Genomic DNA, 17,533 nt, shown 5'->3' on the forward strand with positions numbered 1-17,533 from the left:
TTCCTTTCTCCTGACAAAACCTGTTCAGCCAGCACCTGAGGCTCCTGAAATGCTTCCCCATGCTAATGAGGCATTTCAGGTACCTTAAGCCACCAGCCAACGACCTTTGCCCATCCTGGATGTCCCTGCTTTCAGTTCCACAAAACTTTATAAGCCTTCAATCACCCTAAGTAGAGTTGACCTACCTACTGACAAGCGTTCCTGGTGGTCATTCACCATAGGTACTCATAAGACTTCTGAACTCCCTTTCAAAGTCTCCGCTCTCACTGCCCTTGACAACTGTATCCACCAATGATCCATGAGAACAGGGAAAGCCCCTCCTGAGTGTCTTTCTTGGATGCTGGGATCAGATTCCTTCATCGTCCTTTAGGCTGGTCTAAAGGAGATGACTCCTCAACTTCCAGTCACCCTGAAACACTGCAGCTGCTTAGGGAGAAAGGCCCAATCCACAAGACAATGCCTGAGCTCGGTATGACCAGCAGAGGATGAAATAGGCTGCAGACAGAGGAAAAGGTGGCATTCATACCAGACCAGTGGACTTCCAGAAGCCATGATGCACGGTCCATTTCACCACAGGGGTCACCCTCCAGCTGAACAGAAGAGGAGAGAGCCTAAGGGAGTGGCATCATCTTAGCATTTCTATGGAATTGACGAGACACCATGATGAAAGCAAGCTGGGGAGGAAAGGGTTTATTCAGCTTACAGTTCCATACCACTCTTCATCGCCAAAGGAAATCAGGATAGGAGCTCAAACAGGGCAGGAACCTAGAGGAAGATGATGATGCAGAGGCCACAGAGGAGTACTGCTTACTGGCTTGCTCAGTCTGCGTTCTTATACGACGACCAGCCCAGGGATGGCACCACCCAAAATAGGCTGAGTCCTCCCCATCAATCACTAACTAAGAAAGTGTCCTACACCCTGATCTTATAAAGACATTTTCTCAATTAAGTTCCCTTCCTTTCAGATAACTCTAGCTTATGTCAACCTGACATAAAACTAGCCAGTACAGGGACCTTTGACTGTCTAGTCCTCTTGAGATACCCCCAAGCCCAGCCTTCATCAGGGAGCAGAGTTGTGCTGTGGCAGGCAAGGGACCAGACACAGTAGAATAGGAGACTGAATTCTATGCCATTGGGTTCCAGACCATAGAAAGCTGATACACATAGTCTCTTCCCTTTGGACGGGTCCCTTAGTGACTTCCAGAAAAGCAGAGAGTGGCTCTTCTGACCTTGCCCCCCAGAAACCACAGCTCATTTCTGAAGGAGCATTCCTTTCTCTCTCCCACATTCCCACTCCTCTCTGGAGTAGCATCCCAAAAAGAGCCCTCTTAGGAATGCAGCCTCCACCACTGGCCAACACCCTTCCCACATCTCCAGACCTCCTCCATCCTGGCCTGCTTGCCTTCCCAAGGCACAGCCACTACAGTCAGCTGTGGCTCCTGCTGAGAATGCCAAAGGGCCACTTAGGTGGGAGGGACTAAAGGGCCGGGAAACTCTCTTAGTCACTCTGAACTCTGTTGTCTTGAAGACAACCAAAGCTCCCATCAGCCTTCAGTGGGGAAGGAGCAGCCTTCCTGGGCTAAGGAACAGGGGCCTTGTGCAGAACAGGGAACAGAGAACAGACAGGGCTGTTGCAAGGCAAGAAGCCATAGTAAGTGAGGCAGGGACACAGAAAAGTGGCAGGTGCTACATGAGGGATTGAGAGGAGGCTCTTAGCTCTGGTAGATAGTGGCTCTAGACAGAAGCTTGCTTTGTTTGTTTACATCAAGAGGGAAAGCAACAGGGAGCTTCAGTCCAGGATGCTAAGGTACATCTCTCCCCACTGCAAGAATCAGAATCTGCAAAGTCACAAAATTCTGAATCTGGGCGAAGACTGAAGGGACTGGAGAGAAGGCTTGGTGGTTATGAACTCTGGTACTCTGTCATGAAGACCAGAGCTGCATCACAGCACCACATTAGATCTCTCACAAATGCCTGTTCTTTAACACCAAGTGCATCTGACATCACCTTACACACACACACACACACACACACACACACACACACAAGCACATACACACAGACACACACACATACACACAAGCACACACACATATACACAAGCACACACACATATACAATAAATAAATATATCTGAAATATGTTGAGGTTTGGTCTGTTACCATATATTGTAATGCTAAATACTAGCCCCTGACCAGGAGATTTTCAAGGGTGCAGAAATCTTCAGGTACACCAAGTGATGATGTGCAGACCACAAGGAGGAGAGCAGGGAGGTAGAGAAAGGAGAAAATGCCATGGGGTAGGTGAATCTTGAAAACATGGCCATAAGGGCTGGCCGGTCAGAGTAAGAGCAGCCCAGATGAAACAGGCAACTTGCACAATAGAGTTGTTGATGAAAACAGACAAACTAGTGTAGATGGTTGATATCTGCCCGGCTCTAACACGTTAAGGCTTATTATAAATATAAAGGCTTTGTGATTTTTATTTGGGGACTGAATGATTAAAAAGTAGATTGAACCCCCCAGTTAATATTTACCATGGCAAAAGTACTTTGAACTGGGTTCCCAAAATTGAGTACCCCATGAAGAATTTTTTTACACCACAGAAAAGGAGTGACAATGAGCTACAAACAGAATCAGACAGACAGACAGGAAAACAGAGGGGCAGCCTTGAAGCCCAACCTCTCACACTAAGCCACCAGCTTCAGGAAAGCTGCACCTAGAGCTCCTGGAGTCAGGGCTCTTGAAGACAACAAAGCCCTTCCTAGCATGAGCTGCAGAAATCCCACAGTTTTAAGAGTCAAAGAGATGGGTTTATACAAATTGGTCCCCAATGCAGGGGATGTAGGTGCAAACATCAGTAGGAAAACAAAACAGAGTATAGACTGAAACTCTCAAGACAGTAGAATTAGCCAAGCCAGAATACAAGATAGCTACAAATGACCCATGTAAAGAAGACAAGTGTGGGGTTCTAAAAATAATCAAATGAGTGTCTACCTGTGACAAGTACTGGATTCTGATAATGTGTCAAAGGAACTCAAAGAAAACAAAGAGGTCATTTTGGCAATAATTAACTTGGTGGAAAAACAGACAATGAGTTTGATACTGCTAGCAGAAGGGTGGACTGTTTTACCCACTACTATTCTGCCCAACAGTCCAGCACATGCACCTTAACCAGGGCTTCTCTGAGAAATGATACCACCCAGAAAAGAGGTTACATGAACTTATACCTTTAGAGCCCCCTATGTGATGCAGAGCTTCTGCACACACCTCATTCCTGTGCTGGCCACAGAATTTCATGACCCCAGCTGGCCATTATTCTACTGGTGCCACAGGACTTCCTGAAGGGTGCTCCCTCTGCCATTCTTGCTTCCATTCTGCACAGTCCACTTTCTCCCTTCCTTGGAAAGATTACTTCACAATATGCCTTAACCTTGGAGTTCTGTGGATTCAGTGTTTGAAGGTGGTTCTTGTCTTTCAGTCCTGAGTTGGATAAAATTCTTATACGAACCAATTTCCTGAGTTCTTGCGTATCTGTATATTCACAATGTCAGTTTAGCTAGGTATAAAATAATGTTCCTGTGCAACTGTCTCCTCCATCTGGAAAAAAAAATATGTAAGCTACATTTCAAATATGTGAAGAAAATTGAAGAGAGGGATCTATTTTAGTAGCTTTAACAAGAAATGAATTGGTGGGGTTGGGGATTTTGCTCAGTGGTAGAGCGCTTGCCTAGCAAGCACAAGGCCCTGGGTTTGGTCCCCAGCTCCGAAAAAAAGAAAGAAAAAAAAAAAGAAATGAATTGGTGTTGACTAAGCATTCCCTCTACACGATGGTTAGTTAGCCTTACTTCTCATCTTGACAATTAATCCAGAATCACATGGGGAGATGGTCCTCTGAAGAATTATTTTGATTGAGTTAATTAATGGAGAATGTCTTGTCTTGACTGTGCATTGTCATCCCCTGGCCAGGAGATCCTGAGCTGGATGAGGTAGAGAAATGGAGCTGGACATAACATGCATCTCTCTCTGCTTTTAGGCTGTGGATACAATGTGACTAGCTACTTAATGCTCTTGTTGCTTTGACTTCCCTGTCACAAGGCAGTGTATCTTGAACCCTGTGTTGGTTAGATTTCGTTGTTGCTGTTGTTTATCAAACTGACACAAGCTAGGGTCATCTGGAAAGAGGGAATTCAATTGAGAAAAAGTACATCCATTAGATTGGCCAGTAGGCAAATTTGTGGGACATTTTCTTTGTTAATGATTTATTGACATGAGGCACCTAGCCTATCTGGGCATGTGATCCTGATTTATTTAAGAAAGCAAGCTAAGCAAGCCATGTAAAACAAGGCAGTAAACACAGTCCCTCCATTGTTTCTGACTCTGTGATTGAACTCCTGCCCTGACTTCTTTCAGTGATGGACATGTGAACAAAACAAACTCTTTTCTCCCAAGTTGATTTTGGTCATGGATGTTATCATAGCAACAGAAAGCAAAACAGGACAAACTATGAGCCACGGTAAACCCTTTCTTAAGTTACTTTTGTGTAGCCTGACTTTTGGCTACTCCATGGGTTCCCTTTTCTACCACCCCTCTTCACTCTTATTCCACCCTTCCAACTCCCCAACACTAAGTAGGAGAGAAGAAAAGTTAGAGGGGAAATGAAGCACCAATATCATTAAACTACTTCCTGTAGATTAGGGGTGTCAAGTTCCTTGGGGCAAGTTTGATCTTCACTGTCAGGATGCCCCCTTTCTTCTTCTCAGCACTTTGCACATGACCACTTGACAAACCATAACAGCAGCAACAGGCAAACACTACCAGCAGCAGCAGCAAGAGGAGGAGGGGGGAGGGGGAGGGGAAGGGAAGGAGGATGAAGGGGAGGAAGAAGGAGAAGAGGAGGAGGGGGAGAAGCAGCAGACACCATGCCTCTCTTGGTGCACTTTCAAGAGTCCCCAGAATTTCAAACGTCATATGCTTGCAGAAACTATCCGCAGCTGTTAAAATCATGCCCCTGCTAGAGCACAAGACAAATCATCGTCAGCTGCTGTGGACAATCTAAAGCAGCCCCATATCCCACACCTGGGATTAAAATGAAAACGTGTTCCCAGAATATTTCTGTGTGTGTGTGTGTGTGTGTGTGTGTGTGTGTGTGTGTGTGTGTGTGTGTGTGTGTGTGTTTAAAAACACACAAAATCCTCACTACACTTTTATCAGGGTATTTTTATCACAGCAACAAGAAATGAGTCTAAGACCTCTGGGAGACTGTGAATGGCCTCTGAGCGGTTATCTTTGAGGATAAGTATACCTGCCTGCTTCCTGCAGTGAGGAAGCTGGGAAACTGTGGGGTAACTTAACACAGGCCGAAGAGTCAAGATGCTGGGTGTGGGTTGTGGCCTCTGTGCTAGTGGGGTGAGCATCTTGCCATGGAATCTCAGCTATGCAACGAAGCTGGAGACATCTGCCTCAGAGGGTAACAGGAGAATTTCATGGCACGAAACTTAGACATGCCTTGAGCAAGGTCCCTGGAATCTGGAAGCTGAAAATCCCAGTGGGTGCCACGTTTCTCTTTTCTGAACGTTGTGGTTGGGAGAAGCTCTCTTGTGAGCAACTTTCTCTTCTGGAAATAGGGCTTCCGAAGATGGACTGGCCAACACAGAAACTCTGACAAGGCTGCTTGGGTAGCAGGCAGGTTTGATGCATCTGCATTAAAATGGCTTTGTTGGGTTCCTCAAAGCCATTGTTCTTCAGGTCTGGAGGGACAACGTGGCTCAGAAGTTAAGAGGACCCAAGTTTTCCAACAGCCACATCCAGCAGCTCACAAACATCTGTAACTCCAGCTCCAGGAGTTCTAACACCCTCTTCCAGCCTCCTTGGGCATGGCACGCACATGGTGTGTACTCATGCAGGAATACGGAAAAATAACAATGAATCTTTTTAAGAGTTTCTGTTTTTTCCATGTGATGTTCATGTGCTTTTCTGACACTGCCCACACTGTTCCCTAAAATTAGATCATGATTACTTTTCTCTCACATTTTCCACATTTTACCCTTTTCTGTGTCTCTCTTTTTTTTTCTGATTCTACAATGCATCTGATTTTTATTTTGCATTTGATTCGTCTCCATTCTTATCTCTCCCCAAGTGTCATGGATGGGAACCCAATCCTCAACTGCATCTGATGAAGGCATTGAACCAGAGCCTTTGGAGGATGATTAGAGTTAGATCAGGCCATCGGAGTGGGGCTTCCATCATGCTATTGGTGGCTTTGTGAAAAGAACGGCAGGTCTGCGCTGACAAAGCTTTTCTCCATCTTCGCCACGTGATGGTCTCTGCTGATCATAATGCAGAGTGGGGGCCCTGCCAGATCCCAGTGCCATGTCCCTTTCTATTCCTTAGCCTCCAGACCTACAAGCCAAATAAACTTCTATTATTTATAAATTATCCGGCCTCAGACATTTTGTGACAATGACTGAAAGCTGACTAAAATAAGAGGTCTAGTTTTTCCAGTTAAAATTAGCCATTGTCTAATTAGCCATAATTAGTTAAAACTAACCTTGACTGCCAACTTGGTGAAATATAGAATTACCTAGAAGGCAAATCTCCGGGTGTATCCAGGAGATGTGTTCCAGAGAGGGGTAATTGAAGTGAAAATTTATCACGAAAGCTATCAGACCATTGACCTGTCTCTCTGCTTCCTGACTATGAGCACGTGACCAGCTGCCTCACGTTCCCGATACACTGCTCTCGTCTCCTTTCCTGCTACAATGAGCTGTGCTTTCAAACTGTCAGCCAAAGTGGACTCTCTCTTCCTTAAGTTTTGGTTGTCAGATGTTTCGTCATAGCCACAGAGAGACAGCCGATAGAGAAAACTGGTGCCGAGGAGTGATACTGTTGTTGTGATAAACCTGACCATGTGATTAGAAGCTCTCAGACCTGGCTTATGGGAGGAGTATGGAAGAATTTGGAGCCCTCGAATGACGTAAGCAGAACTCAAAGGGCCACATTCCCAGGAATGGACAATGGCAGTCTGTCTCTTGAGGTATTAGGGGGCCAGGGATGGAGGACAAGGACTCTGTCAGAAACGGGGATCAGAGGTCATCTGTGTTACATTCTGGCAAAGAGTATGACCGTATTACCTGTGTTCTGAGAACTCCAGTGAGTCTGAATTCAAAGACCTTGTCTCTCAGTAGCCACAATTTTATGGAGATATATTGCTGGACCATGGCATGGTCACTATTGACTGCTCATGTCCAGATCCACCCAGACACACAGAAGCGAGTGGAACGGGAAGAAATGAAAATTGTCAGTTTGCCAAGGAAAAGAGTGTGAACTGGCTTAAAACTATAGCCAATAAAGGTGCAGGGAAAAAAACCTGTAGCTATTGAAGAGCTCTTGCTGGCTCCTGCTTTGTTAGATGGCGAAATCCTTTGTAGAACAGAAGCTCTTTAGTTTCGTGAGATCCTGTTTGTTAATTGTTGTGCTTAGGGCTATCAGTGTCCTGAACAGAAAGTCCTTTTCCTTTGCCAAGGAGCCCAAGCCTATTCCTTACTTTCTCGTCTGTCGGAGTGTCTGGTCTTACACTCATTTGTCTGGAGTTCAACGTGCAGTGCGTAGGGTGATAGATACAGATCTCTCTACATTCTACTACATGCAACCACCCGGTTTCACCAGCACCATTTGTTGAAATGTTGTTCTTCTCCAGTGTGCACTTTTGGCTTTTTGCCAACAGATGCCTGTAGGTATATGAAGTCCTATCTGGTTCTTCAATTCCATCGACCTGTCTTCCATCAGTCAATGTGTCTGTGGTTATGCCAATACCGAGCTATTTTCATTACTATAGCTCTGTTCTGTAATATAACTTGTTTCGTTTCTGCTTTTTTTTCATCTTCTTGATCTCTTATTTGTTTGTCTTTGTTTTTGTGCTTTTATTTTGTTTAAAAGTGAGAAAGAACATAAAGTTGGGTGTGGAGAGAGATAGAGAGGAGCTGGGAGGAGCTGGGAGGAGCTGGAGGAGGAGAAAATGTGATCAAAATATATTGCGTATAAATTTTAATAAAAAAAATAAAGACTAAGAAATCTTTTTAAATTGTGTTAGTTATAGAGCCATGGGGGGAAAACAGAAAAGAAACTGTCAACCCTGGAACAAAGGGAAAGCTGCTCTGAGGAGAAGACCCTGCTCCAACTTGTCTAAACGGAGAGTACCACCATTGTACTGCCTCTATTTCAAAATGGCCGACTTAGGAAGTATTTCCAGGGTTGGCCTCCAAGGCACACCAGTGCTGCTGCTGCAGAGGCCCAAGGAGGACCACTCAGCCTGGCAGCAGAACTCGGCAGTGTTGCTTATGTGGCAACTGGTTTTACAGCCATGAGACGCAAGAGTGAAGTTTTCACAGAGGCTTGCATCCAGGTTCCTGAAAGCTACTGAGGCCAAGCAATGTATTGCATCTGATTCCCTACATGGGGGTCCCAGAGGCCACTGCATGATGTTGGGAAGGTGGTGCCTTAGGTATAATGGAGACCTCAGGATGGAGATGCCAGAGTTGTGAGGTATCTGCTAAGGAAAGATGCAGGCATAGAGTGCGGCCATCCCAAGCAAGAGGCTATGTGTGTTGTAGGCAGTAGAGCTGGGAGGGTGGGGCTGCCTGAGCTCACTGGGATCTGGGCGGTGCTCCCACAAGCCCCATATGCTGGACAGGGAGCTGAAGGGTTTGGTGTTGGCCATGCTTGGTTTCAGTCTTGCTTTGACCAAATCTTTCCTTGCTTCATTCTGACATCCTTCTTTCTGAATGGAAACATTTACTGTGTATCATTCTACGTTGGAGGTATGTAATTTGTTTATTTTACAGGGGTTCACGGTTAAAAGTTTGCTGGAGTCTCAGACGAAGAAACTGCACTTAATACTTTCAAATAATTTTGGAGCTCTTGCAAGTTCGGGAATGGACTAAATACACTTTGTATTTTGGGACGAACATGGGATGTTTAGGCACCAGGGCGTAGAATTCTATACTTTCAAACAGCTATGTTTGGGAGTCAAGTTGACAAGGGGTGGACTCTCGTGATCTGTAATGTTGAATTTCAATTTGGGAGGTTTTAGAATCAGAAGACACACTCCTGAGTACGTCTAGAAGGGTGCTTCCAGAGATCTGTGTGTGAGGAAGGGACCCGTCCTCCGCACCTCCCCAACAATTGTGGTTTACTATCCCGTGGGCTAGGGTGCCAAACGGAATATAACGTGACCGGTCACTTCATACCGCTCCTGCCCCACATGCTCCTGCCCCACCACAGCCAGAGCTGCTCTTACCTCCGTCTTACCTGATGTGCTGGACTGCGCCTTCACACCGTGAGCAAGAGCAGACCCTTCCTTCCGGTGCTGCTTTTGTCAGCAGCTGTTACAACAAGAACACTAACAGACACGCCTTACCGTGAGCCACACAAGCACATTGCTGTGTGTGCCTGACCAGCTGCAGCAGATTCAGCAGGGGCCTGAGCTCTGAGGGGCTGGAGATGCGGGAAGCCCTGCCATCGAATACCCTCCATGACTAACCAGAAGCCGCTCGGCAGGACAGTCCGGATGTGGGAGAGAAACCCTCTCAATATCTGAGCCACCTTTTATCAGCTGTATGACATCAGACACTGGACTTCACCCCGAGTTCCCTTGTCTGTTTTAGTCACTGTTCATGGTTGTGAAGAGATACCACGTCCAAGGACACTCTTATAAGAGAAAACATTTAACTGGCGGGAGGGGGAAGGTTGCTTACAGTTAAGGTGAAGTACATTACCATCATGGCAAGGAACATGGGGGACACATATCAGACTGGAACAATAGCTGGGAACTAGATCATGATCTACAGGCCAACTGAGAGACACTGGTCCTAGCCCACACCCCCCCCCAGTGACACCCTTCCCCTCAACAAGGCCACACCTCCTAATCCTTTTCAAACAGTGCCACTCCCTGAGGACTAAGCATTAAAATATATGAGTCCACGGAGGTCATTCTTATTCAAACTACCGCACTATCAAATCGGATAGAAACAAACGGGAGCTCAACCGGTGGCGCTGCCAAGACTACAGGAGGAAAACCAGATAAAACCAGGCAGAAAGGCACTGAATCAATCCATCACCAGGCTATCACCAGGGACATAGCCCAGAGGGGTTCCCAGAACCAGTGGGTGGAGGCACTGTCCTTCCCACTGAAGCCAGGAGAAGAAAGACAACTGCTACCAAATGCCACAGTGGGTGAAGCTGTGGAGAGAAAGGAAGTAGGTCCCTAGGTGTCATAAGCCAGGAGGGAGTGACAAGGAGATGGCCAAGTCCTTTTGGGATAATGGAAAAAAAAGATCTGAAATGAAATAGTTTCAAAGACCATGAACATCATAAATGCACTTAAGGTTATTATAAGGCACATTATAAGGCACATCATAAGGCACATTATAAGGCACATTATAAGGCATTATAAGGCACAGCTTTTAAACAGCAAAAGTGGTAGGCGCTATGTTACTCACATTCTGATGCCCCCTCCCCCTCAAAGCTATAGTTCCTGAGGTTTCCAGTGGATACAACAAGGAATCTCACGATGAAACAGCTAATTCAGACTCTTCATCATAAATCAATGAGACGTAAGCCTCCTACGATGCAGAGGGAGAGATGAGACCATCTTCTGTGTGCATCATCCGGCCGTGGGCGGCGGCATCATCATCATCATCATCATCATCATCATCATGGTCAGCAGCAGCAGCTGCAGCAGCAAGTCAATGTATGGCTAGAGGACGCAGCAGGGTCTCATTTCCTGGTTGGCACTGAAGGCAAGCCAGAGTCACCCAGAGGCCCACAGGGAGTGAGTGGCTGTTGCCCTACTTCATCTGAAGACCTCGATCACATCTCGCTCTAACATCTGATATGTCGCAGGGGCTAATATACATCTTTCAAGACTGATCAGTAAGTACATCTCTCTGGACACAGAAACCTAGTCAAGAAACAGACCCAGGCTCCGTCCCTCTCATTCAGACACATGTATCCTCTACTTGGCCATGGCTGGATGGCTCACAACGGTACACAAGGCTGTCCTTTTGCCAGGTCCTTGCTTCAGGTAGCTAGAATGAGCCCGTGCCCTGTAAGCTGTGCAGACCTCTACCACACTTCACACATCTACCGACAGCTGTGCCCGCTTTAACCCTATATAAGAACAGTTCACAGACAGCACAAAGTCCTTCTGAGGTCTCACTTTTCATGTGATTAAAAGCAGGCTAGAGATTAAAAGCAAAGAGCCCCCATAACCTGGGTCACTGCTAAGGCACCCCTAGTCACCATGAATGAAACCGAGATGCCTTCACTTCTTAGTGGGGTCCTGGGGGGGGCGGCACTGAGCCTGCTGATTGCACTCTAGCCATGGTTATCCGTGCCAGCACCACATCTGGGACTTCACCAGTCTGATTTCAGATCAGCACGGAGGCTATCTCAAGACTAGTTAGCTCCTGGTGCATTTGATAGGTCAATCAAGGTCGAGACCAGAAGGACAACAAGCTCTGATTCCTTCCTGAGGCCTTTGGTTGTAAAAGACCAAAGAGGCCATAAAACAAAGATTTATTCAGTCCCAGCAGGACAGCTCAATGGCACAGCCCTGAAAGGCCAGGACAAAAAAAAAAAGGAAACATCTGGCCAGAAAAATACACTTGTTTACACACGCGCGCACGCACTCGCACACTCACACACACACACACACACACACACACACACACACACGAGAGAGAGAGAGAGAGAGAGAGAGAGAGAGAGAGAGAGAGAGAGAGCCTCCACTAGTTTCACCAAGTTCTTGAACAAAACTTGGATTGAAGATTGAAAACAGTGTAGAATCCTGAGGTCAAGGGCAGAGCAGGCATGAGAGGGAACATCTTGTTTTCTCCTTATCTGGCTGCCTCAGGCAGTGGGTCCCCTCCCCAGCACCCCAGAGAGCAGCCCTGCCCTGGTAGGTAGGTAGGCCCCTTGGGACTGCTCGGCTGTGTCACACCCTGAACAGGTGACAAACCCCACTCAGGCCTCTGTGGGTGGTAGGGGGAGGCTGTTTGGGGCAAAGGAACCTCCTAGAAGGGAGACGGCCTGAAGATGAAGGGACTGCTGCTGATGCGGCTAAGGCCACTGGCGCCTGGATTCTGACATCTGCTTGTATTGAGGATGGGAGCATCTTTGGAGGCGTGGACAATGGCTGTTTTGTGAGGAAGGAAGTCTGCCCTGGCAGCACGGCCCTTGGCCTGAGTTGAGAAACTGGGCTCCTCTTCCAGACTCGAGTTGACTCACCGAGGACATCCAGGCCAAGCTTTGGACTCCTGAGTACTCAGCAGCAGGGTGGTTGGACTCACAGGACCCACCAGAGCCTTCCCGATCACTCTGGGATGCTAATGGGAATCAATGGGTTAAGGCTAGAAGATGCTTTGAACTTCTTGGCACAAGCCCGTCTCTAGTACGGTAATTAATAAATCTTACCAAAGGGGTGGATTAAGGTCAGAGTACACCCAGAAGCCCGGGGGAGAGTGGGTTGGGCTTCCAACATGGCTGGGTTGTACCGGCAGTGTTTGGGAAAAGGCATGGCCACGGGTCTACAGCTGTGGGAAGCAGCTGTGATTTCTCTAGACGTTTCTGGGTCCCTGAACCAAGCATGTCAACAGCCCAGACTCACACGGGCTAAAAAGTCTATTTGGGAGATAAAACGAGCGACCATGAGACAACCAACTCCAACTGATGTGTCTACCATGTAACCCCTACACCTGAGACTCGGGGGCGGGGAAATCACAGAAGGACAGAAAGACATTAAGAGTCAGAGGATCAGGACACTTGCTGCTAGGTAGCTAATGTAGATGTGGCAGGGATGCTGTACGAAGGAAATCTCAATGGCATGGGTTCCTAAACAAGATGTGAACGCAGCAGGGGTTGACGTGTCAACTGCCAAGGTGGAAAGGGGCAATTACATAAAGCCTCACTCCTAGACAAAAGGCTATAGACAACCAATGACAGCTGGGAGGGAGGGAGGAGGAGGGAGAGAGAGGGGGAGGAAGGGAGAGGAAGGGAGGGAAGGAGGAAGGGAGAGAGAGGGGGAGAGAGGGGACGGAGGGGGATGGAGAGAGGGGAGGAGGGGGAGGGATTGAGTGAGAGGGGGAGGGGTGGGGAGGGAGGGGGAAGGAGACAAAGAGACAGAAAGAGAGAATATCAGTTTTCTCAGGGACAAGCTCCCCCAATAGGTTATCCAAATCAACACTAGATGAACTCAACTGGTGTTATATATGTACCACACACATATGTAGTGATAATATTAACTAAAGAGAGGTAGTGAATTTGAAGGGAGCACAGGAGGAGTCTGAAGGGGAGAAGGAGGGGTAAAAATAACATAAGTACAGTATGAGGGTCTCAAAAAATTTAAATGTTTAAATTTACAAAGGTCTCTTGACTCGAAAAAGCCCACAGTAACAGATCCAAACACTCACTGTCCCTATAAAAGTCAAGACTGACAAAGAAGTCCCTGACTGCCAGGGAAGGGTCACATCATAGAAAACAGAGGTGAAACTTCTAATAGAAATGGTGGCCCTCATGCGGTGGCCAACAACACAGCAGTCCCCACAAACCCTTGGGAGATACTTCGCAAGCCCCTCCGGCAAGTGCCTACATACACTGAGACCCTATACAATATATTGTTGTCCCCTGCATGTAATACATACAAGTTAAATTTATAAACTAAGCACGGCAAGAGACTATAACACTCATAATTCCCTCTACTGCAAGTTAGCCAACGTCCCTGTCCTTGCTTGCCACAGGCATCATTAAGAAAATCTTAGGACTGCTCGAATAAATGCTAAGATACTCAATTGTCAATCAAATAACAAAGATGGCCACAAAGTAACTAACGGGTTGGTAGTGTATACATTGTGGATGCACAGGACAGAGTGACTCAGGTCCTGAGTAAGATGCAGCGGATAGATGGAGATTTTATCACCCTACCTAAAACTGTATTATTTAGAACGTAAATGCTTTATTTTGCAAAGTTTTCTTTTAATATTTTTGATGAAGCTGGAGGCAAAGTAGGGCTGAGCATAAGTTGATCCCACTGCAGTCTTCAAAGCAGCTGTGGAAATCGTCAGCACATCTCGAGTGTTCACTAAGTGGGAGTGATTGTGGTTTTGCTGCTGATTATCCAGGCCACGTTTCCTTTTTGTCTTGTGGTGACAGTGGCCTGTGGATACTCACCTTGTACTCATGTCCATCATCCTGGGAATCCCTAAGGCCTTGCTACCCAGAGGATGCTCTGCAAACGGTCAGATCCAGATATGGTGTGATCCTTCCATCTCCGATGGGATCACACACCACTCCCGTACTGTTCCTTCCTGCCCACCCCCTGCTCTCTCACACTCTCCGCATCATGTAGAAACTGCTACCACTGGTTACCTCGGGCACACAGAAGCACTCCTGGCTGCTGGACTCCACTGTGCACTCTAGCCTAAGTTTACAAGCATCTCAGGACTGCTTCAAAGTCCAGAGCTCAAAGTCTCTTCTGAGACTCAGGGCAATCTCTCAACGTGACCCCCTATAAAATCAAAATTAAAAAGTAGATCTCGTGCTTCCAACACACGAGGATACAGGATACACATTAATTACCATTCCAAAAGGGAGGAAATCCTGGACCAAAGCAAGGCTGGAGACTCCATAGCTCCGTGTCCGCTGTCAAAGGGCTCTTCAGATCTCCAGCTCCCTCCAGCTTTGTTGACTGAATCACACTTCTCTCTCTTGAGCTGGTTCTACCCCCTGTTACCACATTTTCATGACAAATATCCCATGGCTTTGGCATCACTAGCATCCTGTGGTCTCCAAGGCAATCCAGGCTTCACCTTCACAGCTTCACTAACCTCTCTAGGCTTCCATTCAGGGACAACCCTGACTTGTACCTGGCTTCAGTGGCTTTCCTTGGTTGCAGAGGGAGATTTCGTGCCCCTTTCTTGTATCCTTGACTCTAAAGCCAAAACCATGTGTCTGAAGCTGCCCTGTTCTGTTTCTTGTTGAAGTTAGAACGTGCCCCTCCCCCACTACCCTATTCAATTACATTTGTAACCACCTGATTTTGATGGTTTCCTCCACTTCGTAAGTTTTCCTTTTCACAAGTACTAAGCTTAGCTGGATGGGGTATTGCCCTGAGGCCTCCACTCCATTCTATTTAGGATCCCGCTTCTCTTTAAATATTGTATCTCCTCGAGTGCTGGGTGTATCCACTTAGGATCCCGTATCTCCTTGAGCTCTGGGTGTAGATTTGACACACTTTCGTTTGCTACATTTTGTTCTCCACTAACTGTACAGTTTATATTTCCCTCACTCAGCTTGATCCTTGTCTTTAATGAAGGAGCTGCATAAGAGTGAGCACTGCTTGCCTCACAATGTAATCAATAAATACTAGGCTGCCTTGAAGTTCCTCTGCCAGTGCCGTTACTCCCAAACTTGTCAGATTAGATTTTTTGGACAAGGCGGTCCATTAAGCACCACTTAAAGCATCCACTGCTTTCCTAATCCAAGGTTCCAAAGCCCACATTCTGCCAACAAGAAGCATGGCCACATCTGTCACAGCAATACCCCACTCCTGGAACCAACTCCTGTCTTCGTCAATGATTGATTGCTCTGAAGAAATGACTCCCTAATGACTAAGCATTAAAATAAATGAACCTATGAGGACCAATCTTATTCAAATCACCACAAGAACCATGTGGAAGCAGGCAGGTCCAGGACTTGCTTGACCAGCCAACCTAGTCTGGCCAAACTTCAGACCACGGAAGAGAACCTGTCTTAAAAATTAAGATGAACAGTGCCTAAGGAAGGACACCAGTGTTGACCTCTGACCCCCACATATGGGTATGTCCATTTGCACACACACACACACACACACACACACACACACACACACACACACACACACAGAGGCTGTTCTGCTGTCTTAAGGGCAAGGACTGGAACCCTCAGTGAGGTACCCTGAGCTGTCTGTGTCAAGCCCCTGGCCACCGGTCCCATTTCACGGCCTCCTCAGACTTTCCCTGACATACCTCACCTACCAAGCTGAGAGCATGTTACAACTTCTGCTTTCCACCTGCTTCTCAGCTTCCACTATTTTCAGTACCCATTACTACAGCAGCTAGGTTGACTTCCCTGGAAGCTTAATCACCTTTGGCTACCAATCTGCACTGACCACAGCCAGGCACATTCAAGGACCCTTAAATCTGTTTGTACAATTCCAGAGTCTTGCTCTGCACCCCTTTCTACCCCCTATCCCACTCCCTGAACCCCTAACCTCTCTCTCCCTATCCCCTATCTCCCATCCCTCATCCCCCATCCCCCATTCCCCATCCCCTCACCCAGGCTCACGAAGGCACCCAAACCTGCATAGCATTTAAGGAGTCACACAGGAGGCCCCTCACACAGTCCTGCAATGTCAAAGCACAGCAGTCTCCAGGCCCAGCCCTTGTGCAGAGCAGACATCATGGGCTGACTCCAGGACCAAGAGGAGCCTTTCTTTTGAAACCTCTCCCTTATGAGTGTAGAAGGCTAACATTCTCAGTTACCTCAAAGCAGTTTCCATCTAACTGATGAATTACTGTTCTAAGACAGAAAGGCACTGGAATGCCAGTAGCACAGGCTGGCTGTGCTGGAGTATGTTTTTAAAGTTGGCCTCAGCAGACCCACTTATGAGGTCGGGTGTACCAGAGTTCACTTCTCAGAACCAGGCTCCTCAGAGAGCTCTGCGGGACCCTTGCAAAGGGAGCGAGTATGGATAGGATGTGGAGCCTTTCCCCCTCCTTTTCGGAAGCATGCCCCCCTAAGAAGGTACTGGAAGGGGGAGACAGACATAAATCATCTTCCCCACAGTCCCTATGAAAACATCAAAATGCTCAAAATAGGTGTGGGCCGAGCCCAGCCGTGGCAGGGCCAGCCTGAGAGCCTTCAGCACGGCCAGCAAGCAGGAGTTTGAAAGGGTTGTATCAATGGGATGCCGAGGCCACCACCCTCCATAAATCATAGCAAGCCTTGGCTGCCTCACCAGCCTCTTCCCGGCTGGGGGCTGGGTCACTCATGGGTGAGGGGGCTGCTGCTGGCTCGAGATCGTTTTAGGTGCAGCATGGGACTGTGGCGTAACCTGGCCTGACCCCGGCCAGAGCCCACACACTCAGTGTCTACTCACCGCACAGTCACGTGGTTATACAAGCTCATTTGATGTTACAGAGAACATCGTGTCCAGGCAAACCCAGCCCCTCAGCCCACGGGGGACAAACAGCAGGGAGGAAGGCGCCTAGGTGCTGTCCAGCCGGATCTGGGCTCAATCGGAGCTCTCTCGCTTGCTGGCTGGGCTGCACGGGATAGGCACCGTGGCCGCCGTTCTATGCACACATAGAGTGCACTGCAGAAGGGGTTCAGCGAGGTATACATGAATACCTGCCCAAGCTCAGTGTACCCCTCACCCTCCTGGGTCCTTACCAGCCTCAGCAGGGAAAGGTAGATAGCTGATGGGATAAGGCAAGGAG

The sequence above is a fragment of the Rattus norvegicus genome, chromosome 6 (genome assembly GCF_021556685.1).
Source record: "Rattus norvegicus strain SHRSP/BbbUtx chromosome 6, alternate assembly SHRSP_T2T, whole genome shotgun sequence".
NCBI lineage: Eukaryota > Metazoa > Chordata > Mammalia > Rodentia > Muridae > Rattus > Rattus norvegicus.